We start from the raw sequence: 19668 nt of genomic DNA on the forward strand, positions 1-19668 counted from the left end.
CCGAAACCAACTCTTTCCCACTAAAAGTTTCAGTTTCAACTAATTGACATTCTTCGATGAAAAAATATTTTCTTGAAAAATTCCCAACCAGCTCTGCAACTGACCCCACCATCTGCTCCAAGATGACATGAGAAGAGCATAACTAACACTTCACTGGCTAAGAGAGGAAGGTGGCTTTGTTATATAAAGATCTTGGGCTAGGACTCAGGAGATTTGGGTTCGGTTCTAAGCTCTAGAAAAACTTCTCTGTGTGAGTGTGAGCAAATCATTTATGCTGTCTCTCTGTCTCATTTCTTTATCTGTAAAAGGGGCATAATAGCAATTCCTTTTCTTTCGCCTTTTGTCTGTTTTGTCTGGTTAGACTCTAAACTCTTCTGAGCAGCGACGGTCTCTTATTGTGTGTAAGTATAGCACCGAGCACAAGAGCCCCAGGCACTATAATGCCAATAGTGCACCCCATTCATTTTCAAAGCTGTCACTACCCAGGGAGAATCTTTCCCCCTGGTTCCAAGAGTTTACAAAGACAGACAAAAAAATGGAAAAGAATCCAGGATGATCCAGCTTCATTGCTGATAAAATATTTAAAGACTCTGCCATTGTTTTCACGCTTGGAAAAGAAAAGAAAAGAAAAGAAAAGAAAAGAAAAGAAAAGAAAAGAAAAGAAAAAAAACAAGTGCCTGTGTGGCACTGTGTAATGTCCAAAGACGCTTTCGCTCAGCTGAACCCTAACTTCTATTGTGGTGGATAAACACAGCTGTGGGCCCTTGGCTGTTCGGTGCTGAGCAGATGACTGGCATAGAGACTTCCCTTCAAAATGGAGGCATTGTGTTTATTGATGAAACATTGTACTGGCTCCCTAGCCATCCCCAGGATGGAGCCGGGAATCACATTCCACCCAGCAGGGGAACTGCTGGAGCAAGGCTGGGTCTAAGGTGGGGAGGCAGGATATCAAAATATTTTAAATCCTTGAGACAGGGGATTAAGATTCCAGGCAGGAGAGACGACGGGTCTTATATTAACCAGTAGAAAAAGAAATGGTGGAGATCAATGGGAATTATTTGTTTTTTTTAGAGTAGAGCCCGGGGCCCCTGACTGAGGGTATGTTTGTACTGCATTGCGTGTTGGGAGGTGGGTGCGTTTGCAGCTGGTACAGACATCATCAAGCTAGCTTTTGCTCAGGTACTGGTAGCAGTGAAGCCACAGCCACGTGGCCTTCAGCCCTGATTAGCTGCCTGAGTGATTACCCACTGTTCTAGGCGGCCTTGCTGCAGCCTGTGCTGAAGGCAGTGCTACCATAGCTTCACTGCTACTAGTACCAGTGCTGGCTACATTAAAGCTAGCACAGGTATGTCTCCCTGAGCTGCAATCATTGCAGCATAGGCATACCCTGAGACCGAGGGCCTGTTGTGCAAGGTGCTGTACATACATACACAGAGAGAGACAGTTGTAAAATCTTAAGAGCAACTATCTAAACAATCCCAATCTGTTTTCTGATTGATCCCAGCTACCCAGCCAGCTGTCACTGCCACAATGCGATCACCCTCACTCTGCTCAGTTATTACTGTCTCCGGGAGCAAGGAGAAAATATGCTTCCCTCAAATTGGGAAATATGGGATTAATTGGGGAAAGAGCTGAAAGGGTACATTATAAACAATGAGGAGCAGGGGTGAGAGAGGCTACATTATATTTAAAAATTTATTTGACAGCAGACCTTTAATTAAGATGGAATTAAGGCAGAACCCTTATTTTAATTCCTCCTCTGTGTTTTTCAGCCTTCGCTTATTTATAGGTGAATGTTTTCCCATCCTCCACAGAGCACAGAACTTCATTAGAATCAGGATTTAGTTTTTGGTTTAGAAGTGTCATCTTTTATACCAGTTCCTGCTGGGATACAGTTTAATAAAGCACTTCTATGGTTCAGTATGTTTTTTGAGGGTGGAGGAAAATGCTATAATTTTTAACTGGCTTGATTTAATGTATTCTTCCCCTACATATCCTGCTGTGGTTGGTGACCGATACATTACTGAAAGAGGTTTTAAAGCAACCGCAGTTTAAAATGGAGGGTTTTTTGGAAAGGTGACTCACTATATTAACAATGTGACTGTGGTTACTCCACAGATCCCTGGGTGCATCCAGGATGCTCCCAGGGTCTGAACCACCCATTTTACTAACTAAAAATAAGCTTTCATTACTTTTTATTTCTGTTGGTTCTGCAGAATCAGCACAGACGTTGGAGAGTCAGATGGAGCAGAGCCTGGTTTATGCTTATCAACAAAGCTCCAATTGCAGGAATTTTTTTTCCAATGTACAAGGCAGGAAAACACCCTGCTTGAATCTCAGATCCTTTTACTTGTAAACTGATTTGATCCGGAAGATAAGGACAGACAATATTATTACATGTTTAGCATAGGAGCCCCAGTCATGGAGCAGGACCCCATTGTGCCAGGGCATGTGCAACCAGAGAACAAAAAGTCGATCCCAGTAAACATGAAACTTCACAATGCCCTTGGTAGAGTCAATGTCCAGGTTAGAACTGCACTTCCATTTCTTGTATACTTTAGTTTTATTTTTACCTTTTGCTCTGCCGCACAATTAGATGCTTCATTTTGAAACACATGTAAAGATTATTATTGTTTTATGGATGATTTCTCAACGCTGTGGTTTTCCTGGTGGGATCATCCGACAGCCCCCAAAAAGGTTTTGCTCGGTTTTGTGATTGATCCTTGAGGGTCAGAGGGTGGCCATTACAATCCAGCGTAATCAGAAAAGTAAACAGAAAAATCTCCTTCCCGCACCCCAAGGTTCCTCTGCATCATGAATCCGACCTTCTCTCTGTTCTGTCTCCTAAGCAGCCTCTTGTAGGATTATGATTATAATAACGCCAAGAGGACTTGACCAAAGTCAGGGTCCCGTTGTGCTTGGTGCTCTAGAAACACATGGTAAAAGCCAACCTCTGACCTGAGGAGCTTACAGTCCATGTAAACTGACAAGAGAAGTATTCGCAAAAAGAACAGGAGTACTTGTGGCACCTTAGAGACTAACAAATTTATTAGAGCATAAGCTTTCGTGGACTACAGCCCACTTCTTCGGATGCATATAGAGTGGAATAAATATTGAGGAGATATATATACACACATACAGAGAGCATAAACAGGTGGGAGTTGTCTTACCAACTCTGAGAGGCCAATTAAGTAAGAGAAAAAAAACTTTTGAAGTGATAATCAAGATAACAAGAACTCCTGTTCTTTTTGCGGATACAGACTAACACGGCTGCTGCTCTGAAAAGAGAAGTATTATTATCCTCATTGCATAGGTAGGGACTTAATTCAGGGAGAAGGAAATTAGCCAATATCAGACAGGACATTTGCAACAGAACGAAGGACTGAACCTAGATTGCCTGAGTACTACTCCAGTGCCTTAAGCACAAGACCCTGGCCCTCTAAGGTGTATAGTTCTTCCCCTGAGCACAGCTGGGGGGTGGGAAGGGAAGATGAGGACACTCCCTTGAATTTAAGCCCTTGCACATTAAGGACCAAGTAATGCTTCTACCCTTTGTCACATTGTGTTTAAAAGCTCTCAGGAGAGATTATCCGCAGCTTGAGTTGGACACGGGATTATTTTTTCACTTCCTGTCCTAAGCTTTTACATGTGACTACAGTGAAGTTGCTAAACAGCTGCCAACTTCCACCGCAGAAATGGGTTCTTTTCAAGATGAAGTGAAATGATGCTTGTACATATGCTGCCTGCAAAGCACTTGGGGAAAGCCTCTGAACAATACACATTACATATCAGCTGTGTCTGCACTTACAACAGCATAGAGTACAGGCACTACCCCGGTAGCTACACACTGCAGTGAAGAGCCCTGGCAGGTGGGAAGGCAGTGGAGAAAGGTTCTGGAACAGCCAGTCTTTCACTGCAGCAGGGAAGCGGCAGTACTCTACCCTGCTAGAAATAGCCATGTAGAGGTGAGGGTGTCAAGGGTCAGAATGCCAGGAAGTCAGGGTCAGGCACCAAGTTACAGGCGGCAGACAGATAACAGGGTCAGAGTGGAGCCAGGTCAGGACACCAGAAAGTCAGGGATGGGCACCAGGTGATAGACAGCAATTGAATAGCGAAGTCAAAGACCAACCAGGGGCGGAAGCCAGCATCTAAGGTCTACAGCAAGCAGGATCTGGAGCAGAAGCGGGCAGGCAGTCCATGTTGCTGCTCAGACACCACCCCATGCTGGCTCCCAGTTTAAATACTAGTATCAGCCAATCAGTGGGCTGTGAGAGCCGCCACTCAGGCCCTGGTGGGCGGTACTTCCTGCTGAACCTAGCTTTAAAGGAGTCTTCCAGTGGTGATGTGAAAGCACCAGAAGCCCCTAGTCCCAGGTGCTAGCCTTGCAGGCCCTTTCTTAGGCATGTAGAAAGCTGTGTAGGGGGTTCAGGCCTGGCGGACACTATTCACCTAAGCCATGTCTACACTGCTATTTATACCCATGCTAGCTGGGCATGCAGTGTCTGTACTCTGCATGCTGCCATACGTGCAGAGGTACCCATAGATAATATGCCTGTGTATTTATACTTACCTTTACAATCTTGCGTGATAAATTACTCTTTGGGGGAATCATACGGATATTTTCACTCATCCTGCTTTGAGACGAGACATGTTTTACGGCTCAACGCTTCATTTTGTTAATATTTTATGAAAAGCTCTACCAAACAGCACCTCTAATAAATGATTGCATGAATCACTGAAACATTAACCAAGCTACCTGTTGTTTTGATTCATTTAAAGGGGATACCATCAAGGCTGTTAGAACAAATCCCCAAATTTAGCTTTGGCTCATTGGTGTGTACAGACTGCTGCTGTGCGTGCTGACTCAGTTCCTTGTATGCATATGTAGGAAGGAACAAGACATATATAAGTATTCCACTCCCTGGAAAAGGCTGACTTTCACTCGTATCACATGCACGTGATCACATAGGCTTTGCTTTTGTAAGGAGTACCAAGGAGTACAGGACTTTTTAAAAATACCTTTGTGACTGGAACACCCAGGTACTCCCATACCTCCATCGTATTTATAAGAAATTTTTGCTTGCTGGGATAGAATGAGAAACAGAACTCACTTTCAAGACAGGAAACAATCATACAATCCACACCAGCATCTTAAAGTACAACCCTCAGCCTGCCCCAGTGCAACACAAACAAAACTCCGTCTCGACTAGCAGATATCTATGACCGATCCCAATCTCGGTTCCCATTATTTATTAATAGCATTCCTAGGATGCTCATTCCCATAATTATTTATTTATTTGCTTTGACAATGCTCCTGAAAGCCAGATCTCCAAAGCTTCTTGAAACCTGCCAGTGCTGATACCTTGGACAGGTAGCTTCTTCTAGCATCTCTAAACACCAAAGCATTAAATGGACGCTACTAAAATCAAATGAACATCAGGGTGTGAAGAACATCTGGCAGCACAGCAGTTTCTGTCTGCTTGATGTATTTGCTCTTCTCTGCAACAGTTAAGCAGTTAATAAAACTCTCCTTTGATGCATTGCAGTTATGGTGCTATTTCTCTGTGTATATAATATATATGTCATTCAATAAAGCTTTGAAACATAATCTTCCCATCTGGAATCATTTGGAGGAAGGCAGAGAGGGAAGGGCAATAGGAAAAGAAACAAACAACAGGTAGCACTTTAGGACTCTCCAATCTCCTTAACTCTGCCCCCTCTTTTTAGAGCTGGATGAAATTTTTCAGATAAAAATGGCAGATTCAAGTCAGCCAAAACACTGATTTGTGTCAAATTCATCAAATTGTTCCAGTTGGAAAAAACGTAGGAAAAAAGTCTGAAAAAATGGAAGTTTCATTTCAACATTTCCCAAACCAAATGCTGTCATTTATTGATCCCAAAAGACATTTTGTTTCAAATTTTACTTAAAAAAAAAAAATCAACAGTTTGAGATGAAAACAAGCCTAAATTAATTTTATTTTCCCTGTTTGTTCATTGAAAATTTTCAGGTTGACCTGAAATAATTTTTTTTTTTTTTTTACTTTTCAGAACAGCCAGAGAACTAAAAAATCATTTATTCATACAGCTCTCTCTCTCCCCAAGCAACATTTCAGTAAGAAACTGCTTGCAAACAAGACAATGAAAAACAAATGCCTTAAGAGGCACTGAAAGCTACCAGGGCCTTATCTTTTCAAACACAGAAGAAGAAAATGCAGATACTTGCTTTCAAAAGATTAATGGCCAACAGGAGTAAAAAAAAAAACCCTACAACAACCTAAATGTCCAGTACAAATGCCCCAATCAGGATTTATTTGATCTCCAGTGCTACAGTTAAATAGAGTGGAAGCTAAAAAACAAACAAACCCCAAACCCTTAATTATAGGGAAATTGCTTTCAGTTATTTGGATTTTTCTTAAGTTTTTTAAATGAGTTTTGTGAGACCAAATTGCTCTAGGAATAAGACCAATTAATTATAGCAAAGGGTATGATGCTGTGTTTTTCCCAAGGGACACGTTCTCCCGAGGTAATGTTTTTTCACAAGCACCAATAATTTTCACCCAAAGGTTGACACACCTCTCTAATGTGATACTATATGCACATAATCAGTTGATTAATTCATTAGGAGGAGAAACTGCAGCTTGAATTAGGACCAGGAATTTGGTTGCATCTGCTGCTGAACTGAAGGAGCAATTCCATTAGCTCATGCGGGAGGAGTTCACTTGAATCCAAACAGCCGTTTAATCCAAGCTAATACAGCACGCAGAATTCTGTGTAGCCATTAATGCAACTGCTAATGATTTCTTTTTTCCCTTTTAAACATTCAATTAGATTAACAACAGCAGTGATGCAGAAGGGCACAACCTACAATTCTGAGACAGCAGCTCCTGTGCCAGCATTCGTGGTATAACATAGCATCCTTTGATGCCGTTGGACATGGTACATCCCCGTCAGTGAAGAACTGGCAGGGAGAATACAGCGACTGAAGCATTGCTCATTTGTTAGCTGGCAGTTGTGGGCAGCCGGGACTGGAACACAAGGTTTGCCATACATGATCGGATTGGGCTGCATCCATCAGCTGGATGGGCAGGACCAATACCTGTGGCCTGACTCTACGTTGCCCTGCACCTTGAAGAGGGATTTACAGCAGTGCAAAATGGGCATAAAGCAGGACGGTTGCGAATTGGGAACATTCTACATCCACTTTGAGCTGCAGTCAATGATTACACAAGAGGCAGGGCAACAGAGAAGTAGTGCTTAGGCAGATGGTGAAAACCCTGCATTGCACACCCAGTCAGCTGAGGATTGGTCTACAAGGGGGAAGGAAGTTTTCTCTCTGAATGAGTCAAAGAAAGAAAAAGGTTTTGTGCCTTTGTCTATAATTTTTAGTTCAATTTCCAGCCATAAAAAGGGCAGGCAGTATGGCCTAGGGGGCAGTGCACTGGACTGGGAAGACCTGGCTTCCATTCCTGACTCTGCTACTGAGTTATTGACCCTGGGCGTCTCTGAGTCTTACTTTCCCCATCTGTAAAATGGGGATAATGATGCTGACCTCCTCTGTAAAGCACTTTGAGATCTACTGATAAGAAGTGCTAGCTCAGGGTTGTGGTGGTATTATTACGAGGAGGGGGGGAAAGACTACTTAGTGGGGGGAAGAGGATTACCTAGAACTGATTGAATGTTTCTTTCCTCCCTGTGGAAAATTTTGGCAAAAGCCAGAAAATGTCTAAATTTTGGCAGAAATTCAAAATACTGAAAAATTTCAGCCCCAAACCTAAGTATTTTGATTTTCAGGCCATTGGGTATTTTGACCCCCGCCCCTCCAAAAAAGTAAATTTTCCACAGAAAGCAGACACTTTCGATGAAAAAGTCCACTTAGTCAAAAACCCAATTTCCCATCAAAAAGCAGTTTCACTGGATAATGTCTGCTCAGCCCTCGGTACGCCTAATGCTGGCTGTCATAGTGGTAATTTCTTAAGCCACATTTTAGGTTTTTTTTTTTTAAAAAGGAAGTCCCAGGACACATTCTACTGAAATGGTCATGGGATGTTAATTAAATAGTCAGATAAACATGCTTGATCTTGCATCACAAGTGTATAAAACCAGGCAATAATACAGAGCTAATCATTTTAGAAAACCCTGCTCCCGCTGCACTGCGCTTACCTGAAGCCGTGTTAGCAACAATTCATCCAGCAGCCTCACTCACTAGCAGGCTTGTCTGGATGACAGGCTCTATGGGCCAGCTTCTCCAGCCTTGTCTGTGGAAAGGGAGTAGACATTGCTCATCAGTCTCCAGTTGGAGATAACCCTCCCCGGTCTGGGAGAGCCCCTAGCAGACATAGAGCCAGCTCCTATACCACCTTTTCTGCAGCCTTCAGGGAAGGGGCAATGTCAGGGATGGGAAGGAGAAGTGGCCACGGCAATCTGTGCTCCGGCTGTCCCCAGGCTGGTGGACAGTCTCTTGGGGACCACTGACAGCTGCTGTAGGTCACAGCCGCCTGGGGGCTGCTCTAGTTTATACCAAAGTGGAATTTGGGAGTTGCAATCTGCTCCCTGACCGTTGCCCTGGATGCTACAGAGAATCTGGGCCCATGACTTTAAAAGGTCACAGAGTATATCCTGGAAGCCATCGCTATGACAAACACGGAGCGAGTTTTGTCTTTCCCTGTTCAGGCATGCAAAGGCAGCTGTTTGTTAGGAAATAGAGGGTTTAATGCTCTCATCAAGAATGAAGCAGCACATATATCAGTGTAGCCTTCTGGCAGCCCAGCTTGCACTCATGCCATCGGCTGGGATTTAGACAACACTTATTGTTCCACTCAATAAAAAAATAAGCAATTACTATAGCAACATATGGTATGGAACTGCTGGCAGAAGAGTTTGGATCCAGTCTCAGAAATACCTCTCAGCACCTGTACCTCCTGACACCAGGGCTGAGCCAGGCTGGGGTGTAACTGAACGTTGTAATTTTCAGGTTAATTGACAGGCTCATTCAAACCTCATTTATATCAACAAGCCAGTGTGCAATCTCCTTCCACGTACTCCGTGTGGGAGGGGACGCCTAGGGCAGTCAGGGACAAGAGGGTGCTTCAGCAGCAGCAATGAAAGAAGGGAAGAGAGCAACTCCTCTCCCAACCATAAAAAGACTGAAAATGACGAGACATCATCAACACTGGTCTCTTTTCCATGTGATCTCAGAACTGCTGCTGACGTGCCCCTGGCTCACAGGCCTTCTCCCTAGTTCTCTCTCTGCTGCCTGGGCATCTTTCTTGAGAATGGGGAATACAGGGCTGGCCCACATCCTACCTGCCATTTTGAAAGTCAGTCAAACGGCTTTGTACTTACCTTGTAGTTTAACCCTCCTCCCCACACACACCCTCGAGCACAATGTCAGATTTATTGAGCCAGGCCCTGAACTCACCAGTAAAGGACATCGGATCAAACTCTAGATCTGTGGGCGCAAGGGTTACATTCAAGGAGACTGTTAAAAGGAGAGGACTTGTCCCCTGCACCCCTTGTCTGCTGCACCCAGGGCTCCCCCTCCTGTAACGGCTCCATGTAAGAATATAGAATCAGACCCATGGTCCACCTAAGCCACTCTGCTGTTGCTGACAGTGTCCAGAACTAGATGCTTCAGAAGAGGAACCATGTACCCACTGAATTCAGCGATGCCAACAAGAGCTGTGTGCCTGTAAGCAAGGGCAGAGCTTTGCCCACTGAATCCACGTTGAAAACCTAGCCGGGTCTCCTAACACCACATTCCACTGGCCACACTGGAAACCAAGCCGGCTCTCCTAACACCACATACCACTGGCCACACTGGAAACCAAGCCGGCTCTCCTAACACCACATTCCATTGGCCACGTTGAAAACCTAGCCGGGTCTCCTAACACCACATTCCACTGGCCACACTGGAAACCAAGCCGGCTCTCCTAACACCACATTCCATTGGCCACATTGGAAACCAAGCCGGCTCTCCTAACACCACATTCCATTGGCCACATTGGAAACCAAGCCGGCTCTCCTAACACCACATTCCATTGGCCACACTGGGAACCAAGCCGGCTCTCCTAACACCACATTCCACTGGCCACACTGGAAACCAAGCCGGCTCTCCTAACACCACATTCCATTGGCCACACTGGGAACCAAGCCGGCTCTCCAAACACCACATTCCACTGGCCACACTGGAAACCAAGCCGGCTCTCCTAACACCACATTCCACTGGCCACACTGGAAACCAAGCCGGCTCTCCTAACACCACATTCCATTGGCCACACTGGAAACCAAGCCGGCTCTCCTAACACCACATTCCATTGGCCACACTGGGAACCAAGCCGGCTCTCCTAACACCACATTCCACTGGCCACACTGGAAACCAAGCCGGCTCTCCTAACACCACATTCCACTGGCCACACTGGAAACCAAGCCGGCTCTCCAAACACCACATTCCACTGGCCACACTGGAAACCAAGCCGGCTCTCCTAACACCACATTCCACTGGCCACACTGGAAACCAAGCCGGCTCTCCTAACACCACATTCCACTGGCCACACTGGAAACCAAGCCGGCTCTCCTAACACCACATTCCACTGGCCACACTGGAAACCAAGCCGGCTCTCCTAACACCACATTCCACTGGCCACACTGGAAACCAAGCCGGCTCTCCTAACACCACATTCCATTGGCCACATTGGAAACCAAGCCGGCTCTCCTAACACCACATTCCATTGGCCACACTGGGAACCAAGCCGGCTCTCCAAACACCACATTCCACTGGCCACACTGGAAACCAAGTCGGCTCTCCTAACACCACATTCCACTGGCCACACTGGAAACCAAGGCCATGGCTCACTGCTCTGCCCAAGTTCTGCTGGGCACAGCTCGGAGGGACTGGTTGTGGCTTCCTGATCCTCTGGCCAATTTGGCACGATCCCGTATGTGGCCTAGCTATTTAAGCATATGCATGATATGGCACAGATGGCTCAGAGTTTCTCTCTCAGGAGCCCCTTCATGCCTTCGACAGAACCAGTGTCTGGGAACTCGGCAATCCTGTACAACCCATGAATTCAAAGCTCTTAGGGCTGCGTTCTCTACTAGGACTTGATCCAAAGCCCATCAAAGGCAATGGGAGTCTTTCCATTGACTTCAACAGCTTTTGGATCAGGCCTTAGTGCTTCTGAGCTGCACCATCCCATTTAGTTTTAAGTACTGAAGTGGTAGCACTGAGGATCCAAAACACAAGCAAATGAACCAAAAGTTTTCCTGGGCATGAAATGAAGGATCAGGCCCAGTTTGTTGGCCCCAGACCTACATGACTATCGCAAAAACATTTGCAAGCCCTCCTGTGAATAAAACCCGCAGTGGTTTGAGCATTGGCCTACTAAACCCAGGGTTGTGAGTTCAATCCTTGCGGGGACTACTTAGGGATCTGGGGCAAAATCAGTACTTGGTCCTGCTAGTGAAGGCAGAGGGCTGGACTCGATGACCTTCAAGGTCCCTTCCAGTTCTAGGAGATAGGATATCTCCATAAATTTAAATTTACCTGGCCTCACTGGCATTCACAACCTCTTAACAGCAAACATCACAGCGAGTGAGTTTTTGTTCACAAGCCCATGTGCTGAAAGCCACAGCGTCACAATGTTAGGGCTACGAAATAGCCATCCTGGACATGGGACTTGCGTGGTGCTTCGGAAAAGCTCTGTCTATATTTGGCATAGGAGTTTGGAATGATTATTGATTCTGTGGGTAACTGGTGAAGGGAAAAGGGGAATTCAACTGGGAAACACCACCACCATATGATTCAGCTGAGCAATTATACAGTGCAAGTAATGAGCAAAAAGCACTTTTTGAAACCACTTTGTGAATAATCCATAGGCTACTGTTAGTTCACACAAACTATCCACAGAACAACTGCAAATACATTCATTTGAACCATGACCTGTTGGTGGGTAATTTGCCAACGGGGGAAAAAGGGAGGAGATATTAGTCAAATAAATTATTTGCAATGACTAATCAACACCTGGTACTGTGACATCTCTCTGAGGTTTTAAGGAAAACTCCACTACTTGATGAGATCATATACTGGGAGTGACCTAACTGTGGCCCAAAACAATGTTTTAGAAATTAGCCAGAACACTGAAAAAAAAATCTAGACTGCATTTTCCCCATGAGTGATTAAAATTACACAGTATCTGATTTCTGCAAACCATCAGAACAGTACAATGCAAAATTTGCTTTTACCAGCACTTCATTTGTTTTTTCCCCAACTGCAAATTTAAATAATAATAAATGTACTTTTTTATAGACACTGTCACCCCTGAGGGCTTTACAATCTAGATAAAGTTACACAACATCGGCACAAAGCAACAGAGCAGGGGGAAAGGGGGCGGCCGGGGCGGGAGAGAAAGAGAGAGGGAGAGTGTTAGCCAAGGACACTGGGTAGGATTCAAAGTTGTGGATTTGGAATGCAAAGGGCCTTGTCTGCTATGGGGATTTGTCACAATTTCACCCACCAGTACTGCCAGTACAAACACAGTCTATAAGCTATGATTTGCACCGGGACAACTTACTTGGTTTCAAGTAGGGGTACGCTGCTCCAGTGCAAACCTTGGCTTCTTGCGGCTTTGTCTGTCTACACTAGGGGTTGGTAATGGTGCTGGGCTGGGCACCAGTGGGTGTCACTTCCACCCCAATTCCAGACAAGGCTTGTGGGTATTTCACACCTGACCAGTCAGCTCTATTTGTATTATTAGCAGAAAGCGTCCCAGGAATCCCAAGTGCAGTCTCGGGATTGGTCCTGCTTTGAGCAGGGGGTTGGACTAGATGACCTCCTGAGGTCCCTTCCAACCCTGAGATTCTATGATTCTAAGTGCTAGCGGAGGCAGGTCTGACCTTATTGCATTGCTGATCAAAGGGATGCCTCCCTCTTTCAGCCATTCCATTATTTGTTAGCCCCAGTACAGCTCAATTAGGATGACCAGACAGCAAGTGTGAAAAATCGGGATGGGGGGGAAGGGGGAGGAAAGGAGCCTATATAAGAAAAAGACCTAAAAATCAGAACTGTCCCTATAAAATCAGGACGGGGGAGGGGGGAAAAAGGAACCGATATAAGAAAAAGACCCAAAAATCGGGATTGTCCCTATAAAATCAGGACATCTGGTCACCCTAAGGTCAATTAGCACGCTCCTTGCCTGCCACCAAGCAGCTGAAAGGGTATTGGAAGGACTGTTTTTTCCCTGCTATCGGTGGGAGAGAGGCTGCTGCATGTAACTCAGCCCTTTCTTCTCTCTTTCCTAGAAGCGAGAAGAACCTTTATTTCCCTCTTTGCTAAGAGTGCATCTCCAACAGGGAAATACTCAGTTTCAATTTAATAAGCTGTCAGTCAGCTCCCAAAGGCTGACCTGCTCCTCGCTCTCTAGCCACAGACAGCTGCAGTGAGTGGGAAGCAGCAGAGGAATAACTCATGTTTTAAAGAGATACGACTTGGTTTCCTTTGTGGAAGCAAAACACCAGTCAAAGAAGCCTTCATTTCCTGTAGCCACCGCCACCGTTGACCTCAGTTTATTCAGCCCAGGATGTGTTCCTTACCCAGTTAACAAAGCGCACCCTCACTGCAGTAGTGTTGTTAAACGGACGTTCTAAATTAAATATTCACATTTAAAATGCAGGTGGGGAGAGAGAGCCAAGATGGGCTGATAAACAGTTGGAGGGAAAATTGTTTTTTTTAACACTTTCAACTCCTCCGGTGTCCCAGATTTCCCACTCCCCCCACCATTTGTTATTCGTTATTATGATTTGTACTGTGGTAGTGGCTAGCAGTCGCAGTCATGGGTCCAAAGCCCCATAGTGCTAGGTGCTGTACAAACACTCAACAAAAAGATGGTCCCTGTCCCAAAGAGCCTATTGCCCCTTCTCATTTTACTCCTCCCTCCCCGTTCTCCTCCCTTCTCCACACCTCACCCCAGACTTACACTAATGTGATCCCATTGACTTCAGAGAAGTTACTCCTGATTTACACCAGGTAAGCGAGAGGAAAATCAGTCCCCAAATCCAATGGACTGCCTGAAGGCAGTTTAAAAAAAAAACAAAAAAAACCCTGTGCCTGTGGTGATCAGTGATCACTCAGTGCTTAAGGTGTTGCTTCACAGCACCCTGCCCAAACTCTCTGTCTGGGAAGCTAAGCCCTTAAAGGCCTAGTGCCCAATACCACAACACTTCTCAACTGACCCTCATTTCAAGGACCTTTTCCCATTTTAGTTCTAAAGCTACCCACATTCAGAGATTAGATTCAGCTAGTATGCACCAGTACGACTTGCCAGCACCTCTCACATCTTACGCTCCAGAAGCTAAACTTTCATCGTCAAAAACAAAGTCAGTCTCCAGCTGAAGTGCTAGCCGGCCATACATACCCACAAACAGTATTGCCAGGTACCTCTGGGCTTCTTTTGTCTCAGAAGGTGGTGGATTTTAGAGCACCAAGGAAGTTACAGTTAAGGCCAGGATCAGGCTAAACAGGGCCAATGCTAGGTGCCCCAGAGGGACAGTGGCTAATGCCAGATGCCCACAGAACAGATAATCATCAAGTGATCCATCCCGTCGCCCATTCCCAGTTTCTGGCAAACAGAGGCTAGGGACACCATTCCTGCCCATCCTGGCTAATAGCCATTGATGGACCTATCCTCCATGAATGTATCTAGTTCTTTTTTGAACCCTGTTATCATCATTGATGTTAAATGCCCTCAGAATTAGGTCCTTTGAGTGTGATTTTACACAGCGAAGGACACTCCAGCTAATACTGGTGAGGAAATGAGCACGTTCCCCCACCCCCCATCCACCTCCTGTTTCCATACATGTATGGCTGAGAAGAGGAGAAGCCATGCAAAATGATCACCACTCCCTCAGCAGGTACCAAATGATGACATAAAGAGATTATGAAACCTATACATTTGGAAAGCTCTGCTGAAGAAAAGAACACTGAATCCTCCCTGATATCCAGATGGTGCTCACGCAGTCAGACACAGCTAGGGACATCCCTCCCCTTTCCACACAAACAGCCAGATTTTATTATACCTATTACATGTAAATATATATCTAGGAGACTGGCAGATATCGGGATTAAGTTTCCCAGACAAGTACAGTGTACTGCAAAAGAACTAATCTACACTTTCAAGCTAGCAAACATTCCTTTAATCCTCAACCTCAATTCCTTTCACACTGGTTTTTTATATCTGCAACCCTTACAGTGCAAGCATAAAAGCTAGGCAGATTTTTATTTGGGCTGGTGGTCTGCTAAAACCATATCCTTCCTTTCCACCAGAATTAAGTTTTTTAGTGGTAGTGGGAGAATAAGGGCAATGACTCCCATTCCTGATAGCTGGTGCTGTGTGCCCACTGAAGAAGGCTGTTGTGCTGTTTCAGGTGCATACAGGAATTTACCCTGGAGTACCTTGCCGGCTGTTCATTATGCTCAGCAAAGATGCAGGCTAACTTTTGATCAGATGATACAAATCAAACTCAGTAAACAGAGAAGTACTTTGGGTTCCTACATAAACAGAATTTGAAATGCAGAGGAATGCATGGAAAAGCACTGAGGAGCAGCAAATCCAGCTGGTAAATTGGATACATTTAATTTATACCATGTTTGTTTGTTTTTTGAAAGAAATGTCCATGTGTTTTTACTCCTCCAGCTTCATGACATAGGCTCTATTCAACAGACATGATTGCAAATGTCAAAGTAACTATCTGTGTTGCGTCAAGATGCACTGTCGCTTTCTTTAAAGAATTAGGAAGGTTCTTTATCAGGATCAGACGTGCACCACAACAACCTGAACGGGTTGCTATCCTCTTCGGCTCTCTATATTATGTTCCATTTGTTAACTATCCAGAAGCCAACTGTCCAGTCCTGCTGTCTCTTGCCCTGAATGCCAAGAGAATCATTTGGAGAATTGGATTCAGACTTACTCTAAAATGACAACTAAAGGCACTGGACTGGAATAACCTAGGATTTGCCATCAAATCTACTTCTAATGATCTAGAAACCGGAGTTTCTCACTTCAGGATACTTCCTGCTGACTCAGAAAAACCCTGATACTCCAGGAATATGAATGGGCAGTTTTATTAGGTGAGATAATAACTGAGATTGTTACGGGGAAGGACTAACGGAGCCTGTTTGGAAGGTTAATAGAGAAATACCTGTGAGAGAAGCAAGTTCTTAGAGAAATGGGGGAACAGATCAGTGGGAGCCAGGAACTCCTGATTCCGCCTCATTGAAGACTCATAATTAAAGCTGGGCGAAAGTTTTCAGATGAAACTTTTTTCTTTTTTTTTTTTTTTTGAGGCCAAAAATGCAGATTTGGCAACAATGAAACATTTTGCAAATTTGTATCCATTTCATCCAAAAACAACCACCACTCTCTCAAAAAATTCTAAAAAATCAAAACATTTCATTTTGACATTTTCAGAACAAAATGTTTCAAATGTTTGGTCCGAACCAACTTTTCCCAACTAATTAGGAGCTAAACTGAAGAATAACCCTTCATGGTTTGTCCCCTCAAAACAACTCCCAATGTCGGACTCAGGACAGCCATGCTTTAGGAAAGCGAGGAAAAATAACATCAGTGCACCTGAAAGGGGCCTAAGGGTTTTAAGCCATTCAGCACCAAGGTTCTGTTCCATAGGCAGAGTTGTGGGAAAAGGGCAGGGAGAAAATACCAAGCAAACAGGGGGAGTCTGAAAAGAGATTAGTGACAGGAAGGGAGAAGCAAATAGGTCAAGGAGAACCACCTATCTACACACCAGCTTCCTGCAAGCAAGCAGTCCTGCTTCCATCTGAAAGAGCAGGGTTTGGTACAGCACCAGTGGGGAGCTGAGAGTGACATACACAGGAAAAAGCAGACTCTGAACAAAGGGATGTTTGACAGCCCCCCTGATCTTTACCCCCTGCCATCCAGCCTATTTGACAAGCAGCTGCCTCGGGGACTGTATTAGCTCCTATACCGAACTCCCAGAGCTGCCTCGCACCTGGGTTCCCCCACTAGGCAGGGCTCCGGGCAGCACAGGGAACCTCGGAAATTTTTCAAAAAGGTCAAAACATTTCCAAAACCACTTTTAAATTATTAATTATTTTTGTTTTGCAGAAAATTTTGAAGTGTTCGGTTTTCATTCCAAATGAGAACCAAGCCGGCTTGCCAAACTCAGACTCTTCTGTGAAACAGACTTACATTCTCTCACCAGCTCTTGCTCTGACACCCAGATTATTGTATTTCTATTGTGTATCCCTTTGGTGGTGCCTTCGCCTCTGAAGTATTGGGGAGTGCACCAGACTGGGAAGTAAGAGACCTGCTTTTCATTGGCCTGCTGTGTGATGCTGGGGAAGTCAATTGACATCTCCATGCTTCTGTTTTCCCATCTGTAGAATGGGGATAATGGTACTTGCTCACCATGGCTTTGAGAGCTAGATAATAACTTTCTAAATATTTTCTGTTACTAGACAATCTTGTGGTGTTGCTATTTTACAACATGGGGGGGGGGGAATGGAGGGGGGGAAGAGAGCAAATCAAGAGCTTCTGGTAAATGGTTCATTCTTGTGTTAAAATGAAACTCCAGGGGTGAACTCCTGCCTTTGTTTAAGTCAATGGAACCAGGATTTTCCCCAAGATAACCAAGTGGCATAGTGCAGCCCTTCTGGTTATGAATATCTTATAGGAAACTGGTATAGCTGGAGCCAAGTTAAATCTGCACCTGAAGCAAGGCCTGCCTGCCAGCTCTGATGAATGGGATGCTGAATAAGGAGAGTACACAAATTCAGCTCCAGATAATCAATCTTAGGTAAATGGGAAGCGATGGAGTTGAATGGAAGCCAGCTTCACACTGTCTCCTGTTTGCCTCCATTGAGTGTGTTGAGATAAAGGGATTGTCAATAAGTCTTTCCCAACAATAACATAGTCAGAGAGCGTGGCTGGAGGGTAAGCTGTGAGCTCTGGTGAGGTCATTCACCAAGTCAGCTTGACTGCTCTCTGGATACATGACAATTTCACATATAAACCTCTTAACTTACAGCCGATTTACCAAACTGATGAGGAATGGAAAATTTCAATCTTGCAGGAGAGAGAGAGCAGCAACTCTCTAGTGCCCTCCTCCTCTGAAAGGGACCTGAGGACTGCAATAGACAAATCTGTGTATTGTGGGGGGACCTCTAGGTCTCTTCTTGTAGTCTACAAGATCCTGGCCACCATTGCTTAGGTTCCTCCCAGTTCTCCATCTCTCCGTTTCCCACTTAACCTTCGCACAGACCAAGTTACACCAGACTCAGTCAGGAATTCTTAACTTGCTAGTTTCCATTTCACTGGGGTGCTTTAAGTAATGCAGGGCAATTCTCCATGACAATCACATTCCACTCATGCTAGATAATAATCCCACTCTGCTCAAGCTGATGTAATGACCCTTGTAACTTGGCTTTAAAGAAGCAGTATTAGCCAGAGCTATAGACCAAGGACCTGGTTTATTCCTATTGTGTAGTGGGATCCAGCTGATACCCAGATCCCCCATTGCCACTCGTTAGAATCCCTGTTATTTCTTTATCTTCTCACTATATTGACCCTTCCAATGAGGCATTCTAAAGTAAGTTCTTATTTGTGTACTCCCTTTCACTGCCTCCCATTCATAATCACAATAGTTCTTTTTAGGGAGAACTACTGGATGGCACGTGACATCCATTCAGTGGCACACAGCAATGCTAGCAAACAGTCTAGGACAGGACTGGAAAAATAGGGTTACCATATTTCAACACTGAAAAAAGAGGACACTCCATGGGGGCCCTGGCCCTGCCCCTGCCCAAACTCCGCCCCTTCCCCATCCCCGGCCCTGCCCCTTCCCCACCCCCATTCCAACCCCTTCCCTAAAGTCCCTGCCCCAACTCTGCCCCCTCCTCTGAGCACCCTGCATTCCCTCTCCTCCCTCCCGCTCTGATCTTGGTTGGGGGTTGCTAAGTGCTTCCCTGCTCCCCACTCGCCCTGCAGCCCCTGTACCCCCCGCCTGCCCTGTCCCTGCAGCCTCTGTGACCCCTGCTCCCCACTTGCCTTGCAGCCTCTGCACCCCCCACCCCTGCAGCCACTGTGACCCCTGCTCCCCACTCGCCCTGCAGCCCCTGCACCCCCATCCCTACAGCCTCTGTGACCCCTGCTCCCCACTCGCCATGCAGCCCCTGCACCCCCCATCACTGCAGCCTCTGTGACCCCTGCTCCCCCTTGCCACCCCACCACCCCTGCAGCCTCTGCGCCCCCCGCCTGCCCTGTCCCTGCGCCCCCCTGCCCCTGCAGCCTCTATGCCCCTACCTGCCCTGCTCCTCCTTGCCCTGCAGCCTCTGCTCTGCACCCCCCGCCTGCCCCACTCCCCCGCTCACCCGGCAGCCTCTGCCTGGCGGGGGCTTCGGAGGCTCAACGGCGACCAGGGTGGCGCGGGTCCCTGCAGCCCCGGCACATGCTGCACTCCCTGCCGCCTCCTTCCTGCCACCGCCAAGCACGTTCCCCGGCCTGTCCCTGCTGGAACAGCTCCCGCGGTGCCGGGGCCGCAGGAAGGGTCCCCCAGTGGCTGGGGGGTCCCCGCCCGGGAGGGAAGCCCGAGCCGCTGGCTGGGCCCGGCCTCCCCGTGGTCCTGCGGGCTCGGCTGGGG

At 46.0% G+C, this 19668-nt stretch overlaps 1 protein-coding gene across 2 annotated transcripts in view; it reads right to left on the reverse strand.

The window, feature by feature from the left end:
• Positions 1-19668, reverse strand: part of MMP17 (matrix metallopeptidase 17) — a 118403-nt gene that overhangs the window by 44748 nt on the left and 53987 nt on the right. Inside the window, exon 1 of one of the 2 annotated variants that reach the window (XM_042852542.2) lies at positions 12570-12688. The exons of the other annotated variant lie outside the window; for it this stretch is intronic. The gene's annotated coding sequence lies outside the window, so the exon portion shown is untranslated. Of the gene's footprint in view, positions 1-12569; positions 12689-19668 lie in introns of those variants that run through there. 2 annotated transcript variants of the gene reach the window in all.

The sequence above is a fragment of the Chrysemys picta genome, chromosome 15 (genome assembly GCF_011386835.1).
Source record: "Chrysemys picta bellii isolate R12L10 chromosome 15, ASM1138683v2, whole genome shotgun sequence".
NCBI classification, from domain to species: domain Eukaryota; kingdom Metazoa; phylum Chordata; order Testudines; family Emydidae; genus Chrysemys; species Chrysemys picta.